Source organism: Primulina huaijiensis, chromosome 11 (genome assembly GCF_012295235.1).
Source record: "Primulina huaijiensis isolate GDHJ02 chromosome 11, ASM1229523v2, whole genome shotgun sequence".
Taxonomy (NCBI): Eukaryota; Viridiplantae; Streptophyta; class Magnoliopsida; order Lamiales; family Gesneriaceae; genus Primulina; species Primulina huaijiensis.
In genome coordinates, this window is record NC_133316.1 from 24,318,568 (window position 1) to 24,324,567 (window position 6,000).

Consider the following 6,000-nt stretch of genomic DNA (forward strand, 5'->3'; position numbering starts at 1 on the left):
TATAAACTAAAAAATGATATTTATTTATTAATTTATAAAATTGATAGAACATAATTTTATACAGTCGTTTTTTTTAAAAAAATATGTTATTAGTTTATCGAAATTATTAATTTAAAAAATTGGCAAAATCCGACCACAACAAAAAACGCTAGATTTGGGCACACGCTTAAAGTATTTGATTCTTGCCTCATTTCATCCTTGAAATGCGGCGAATCTTTTGATTCGGCGACTGTTCTCGCCGAGCCCGGCAAGTCATAGTAGTTTTGTCCTTTCAAACTGGTTCCCTATTTGGGCACATGCTTGATGCTACGCCTGACATTCTGTTATCATCTTCCAAATACTCTCCAGTGTTTCCGGTTCCCTTGGAGTCTTTGCTCCTGGAAATGGAATTGCACAACTTACTTTTGCACTCGTTACCGGAAGAAAACTTAATATACCTACATCAGGATTGGTTTTGATTAGGTTTCCGTGGCACAATCTCGGGGAGAGCACAGGTTTCTCCAGCAGAGACAGTAATTCCAATTGATGTTGATCAGGAGAAATTATCTCCTGCGATGGCAAATTGTACGCAGGCACTGAATCGATAATCATATGCTTAGCTTCATCCAAAACTTCCTTAGTCTCAATAACCACACTTGAACCGTTAACCGCCGTCGGTTCCAATTCCACAACCATGTCTTCACTCTCACCCGTCGTGGAAACTGTGTAAATGGATAACGACCATAATATGAAGGCGGAGGAGTTTTGACAGAAATCAAGTGCTCGGGCGAAGGTTCAGATTGGGTCCGATGGAAACGTGCTCATGAGGCGATGATGGAGATGATGATCGCATTGGTGATCACAGGGATTTCATGAACGGAGAATATGTAATGCCCATATATAGCAAATGAAACAAATATTCCAGCTGAAATTATCAGAACTTTGATGGATAAACGTGACATGATCATCGTCGATCCCAACTCAATATGAAGCTGTACGTAACTCTCACTGTGTTGCAATATTTTTCGTGTTTATCAGAAAGTGTGAATTGTTGATAAAAAATCTGACACTTATTGTGGACTTGGGCCTTTGTGAACTTTATCTTGTTGGGCTTAAAAGCCTTATTGGACATAATTTAAGCCCGAGTTTAATTGCCTAAATAATTAATTTTTGGTATAATCCATCAGATACTAAATACATTTACATCGTAATTCGAAAAATTATTCTCATTCCACGTCATAACTCCGCACACCTAGGAAATCCGAGCAAATTATGGTTGTTGACTGTCATTAGATTTTGTAATGATTTTGTTTTCTTCGCATACGTTGAGATAACTCTTAAAGAATTTTATATCTACGAGGATCAATAAAAAAATAACAATTCATATATATTTTGAAATTACCTCTAAGTTGAGAGGAAAAAAAATCATTTCTTCTTACGTTCTGTTGATTGTGATAATCGTAGCCGGGGGAGGGAGAGGGGGGTATGTTGATGTTACTATTAAATCGTACTCACTTGGGCACATATTAATTATATTGTTATTCATGATTGTAATCAATGGAGATTTACCGGGTTGTATGGCAATCCGGTGGCTGCTAAATGAGCATCTTCTTGGCAACTCCTTAGGAGCTGACCTACAAGAGTTCCAGCACATTCCTTGGCTAGTTGTGGGAGATTTTAATGAGGTAATATTTGACTCCGAGAAAAAAGTGGTTTAGTGAGATCGGGGTCACAAATGCGGGCTTTTTCTAAAACGTTGGAAGCCTATGGTCTACATGATCTAAGGTGTAAAGAGGATCCTTAATACTTGGTGCAACAAACGACGGGGTACATTCTAAGCGATTTTCCTTTGAATACAAATGGTTGTTGGAAGAAGATTTCTTGGATGACTTCAATTAGAGTTGAGATAATGTTACAGGGATTTCTAGCTTTTTTGCTAAACTTGCACATTTCAGTGGCAAACTCAGAAGTTGGGCAGGTGATCGTTTCAATTAGTCGGGTAAAAAGATTAATTCTTTAAGCAGGGATCTTGGTCGTATTATGCATTCTGAAGAGGCTCAAGACAACTATGATCGAATCAATGCATTAGAGAAATAATTAGAAACGTTATCCGAACATGAAGAACTTCATTGGAAACAAAGGTCCAAAGCGAATTGGCTGAAAAATGGGGATCGAAATACCAAGTTCTTCCACTCTTCTGCCTCAATCGACGAAAGACTAACTTTATTAAAGGGCTCAGAAAGCCACATGGTGATTGGTGTACAGAGGAGCGAGGCATGACACATATTATTACTGAATATTTTGCTAATCTTTTTTCTTCCACTAGTCCGTCGCATCCGGATATTGATGAGGTTATAGAGTGTGATGATCCAGTTGTTGGGAATTATATTAATGATCAATTATGTGCAGTGGCGGAACAGGAACAGGAATATAGTGAATATAGTTTTACTCGGTTTAGAATTTTAAACTCTAATATTTTAATATTTTAAATTGATTTACCCAGACTAATATCATATTAATCCAAAATTATACAAAATTTACATATAAATTTTTTTTAAAAAAAATTGGGACACACCAAGGCTAAAGCCCGGATTGTCAATCACTGTGGCTCCACCACTGATTATGTGCACTTTTTTCAGCTGATGAGATTGGTAAGACAGTCTTTGATATGCATCTTTCTAAGGCTCCGGGCCCTGATGGGTTTATAGCTCTATTTTACCAGAAATTCTGGCCTATTATTGCCAATGACCACTCAAGCAACACCTACGATTCTTAATGAGCAGGGTGATCTTAAAGGTTGGAATCATACCATTATAACTTTAAATCCTAAAGTTCAGGAACCATTATACTTGAACGATTTCCAACCTATCAGCTTATGCAATGCGTGTTACAAAATCATAGCTCGAACTATCACCAATCGGTTTAGACCTGTCCTCACCCAAGTTATTGATTCTTATCAGAATGCTTTTATTCCAGGACGACTAATTTGGATAATGTCATTGTTGGGTTGGAATGCATGCACTGGATAAGGAACAAAAAGAAGGCTAAATCGGGATTTGCAGAAATCAAGTTAGACACGAGTAAAGCATATGACCAAATCGAGTGGAATTACATGTGTGCTATAATGAGAAAATTGGGATTTGTAGAGCAATGGGTCAATCTAATAATGAGATGTGTTACATATGTCACATACCTTTTCGGATAAATCAGTCAGTCTTTGGGGCACTTCATCCTTCGAGAGGCCTTAGACAAGGTGATTCATTATCTCCTTATTTGTTTGTGTTTTGTATGCAAGGTTTATTTTCACTTTTATTGAAAGCTGTGGATCGATGTCTGTTTAAGGAGGCGAGGATAGCGAACTCAAGTTCCGTTATCTCGCATTTATTTTTTGCTGATGACATTCTAGTGTTTGTTCAGGCAATAAGATAGGATTGTATGCAAGTTTGCAATTGTTTACAGATGTATGAGCGCGCATCAGGGCAAATGGTGAACTATGATAAATATGATCTTACATTTAGTCAGAGTACGCCCACTCAGGCCCTCGATGATATAAAAAATGTACTATCCGTGGAGGTGGTTCAAGGTCTTGATTTATACTTGGGATTGCCAACATTTTCTCTGCGCAATAAACGTCTCCAATTTTCCTATTTAAGATAACGAATATGTAACAAAATTCAAGGATGGTCAGTTAAATTTTTCTTTATGGAAGGCCAAGAAGTTATAATAAAAGCTGTGTTGCAAGCAATGTCTTCATTTTCCATGTCTTGTTTCAAACTGCCTATCTCGGTTTGCCATGAAATTGAGCAATCTGTGCAAAATTATGGGGGCAAACAACTTTTGACAAATGAGGTATGATTCAGGTGAGATGGGATAGTCTTTGTAAACCAAAGAGCCATGGTGGGATGTGGTTTCAAAATTTATTGGCTTTCAATAAAGCTCTCTTAGCGAAGTAAGTGCAGCGTGTCATCCAATACCCAAAATCTTTGATGGAAATAGTTCTTAAAGCGAGTTATTTCAGACATACAGACATTATGGTGGCAGGTGTAGGATCCAATCCGTCCTATGTTTGGCGTTCTTTAAGTTGGGGATGGATTTGATTAAAAAAGACTTTGTTGGCGTGTGGGTGATGGTCGTAAGATTTTAGTGAATTCGGATCCTTGGATCCCTAGTATTCCATCCTTCAAAAGTAGGCCAAATATTTTTGTGGATCAGAACATGATGGTGACAAATCTTTTTACAGATCAAGGACAGTGGGATGAAGACATTTTGAGACAAAATTTTCCAATCCATGAGGCAGAAGCTATTTTGGATATCCCATTATGTATGCTGGGAGGTGAGGACACTCGGTTCTGGAATGGGAGTTCAAACAAAAAGTATTCAGTCAAGCTTGGCTATCTTTTGGAAGTCAATTCCCTGGTCTTTGCGGAAACTATTATGGAGATTACATATACTGCCAAAAGTTAGTATTTTTTTTTATAGAGAGATGCTAATGATTATCTAAGGATTATACAATTTAGAATTTTTTAAGGAGAGATGCTAATGATTATATAAGGATTATATAATAAATATTTTTTCAGACATACAATATATAAAAATACAAGTAATATTTATTAATTATATATTTTTTAAAAAAAATTAAAATTTCGGGTCAACTCCCCGGGTTGACCCGAACCCAACCAAACCCGATCATTTTTTTCGGGTCCAACCCGATCTGACCTGAAAACGAAAACCCCAAACCCAAACCTGATTTTTTTTGGGTTGGTGGGTCATGTCTGATTTTGACACCGAGATTATCTGCCTACTGCAGCGAACTTATTATCGCATCATGTTCCAACTAATGGGTTTTGCACCATCTGTAAGTTGAACTATGCTACTACTTCTCATTGTTTAATTTTTTGTCCCTTAGTTCGAATTATGTGGAAAAATACAATTTTATGGAGATTTTTGAGATCATTTCTAGATACATCTTTTATTGATTGTGTTAGTGGTATTTCGATAGTATTGAAGTTGGATGAGTTTGAAATGTTTGCTATGATGGCATGTGCTATTTGGGTTGAATCCTGCAAACTAATTCATTCCCAAGAAAAATATTCATGTTCATTGGGCCTTGAGTGTACTGGAGGTTTATAAGAAAGCAAATTTGTAGATGAAAACTCTTGCTTTACGATGGCTCTTTGTTCATATTGGGTTTGGAAACCTCGGCTAACTGATAAGTTGAAGGATGGATGTAGATGCTGCTTATAACGGGGACCAAAATTATTATAGTGTCAGGATAGTGTTTCGAGATAATCGAGAATGTGCTGTGGGTGCTAAGGCTTCTATTATTTGTAATCCTCGTTCGGCCAAAGGAGCAAAGCTACTTGCTATTCGAACTGGTATGGATTTGTGCTTTCCAAAAAAGTTTTGAAGATATTTATATCTACTCAGATTCTCTGATCGTAATTCAAGTGGTGACATGCAAGATGAAGGAGATAGATCCAGTTGATGCAATAGTGCTGGATATTCAACGGTTGCTGCATTAGTCGATTTTTGTATCATTACAACATATGAGAAGATCTGTCAGTAGTGTCGCACAAAATTTAGCTTATAAATCTCTTTCGTTGGAATCGACATTCGAATGATCTAATGACAATTTACTTATTTAATTGTTTGAATCTGTAATTAAAACTGCGAGTTCTTCCGGATTAATGTGTTTTCTTTCAAAAAAAATTAGGAAAAATTAACTTAAATGAATATAATGCTATTTTATTAAATAAAAAATAATATATTTTGTAATTTGAGAAAAAAATATTTTTGATTTATCAAAAACAATATTATAACATAAAAATTAGTTACTATAATTATATATATATATATATATTTGATATGCTGCACACATACCGTACATATCTATGTGAGCATGGATGAGGTGTCGCTCACTCATTGGATACAAAATTTTTCTATATTTCATCACATCCAATGGGTGATTGGCACCTCATCGGTGTTCACATAGGTGTGCATGGTAAGTGTGCAGCATATCAA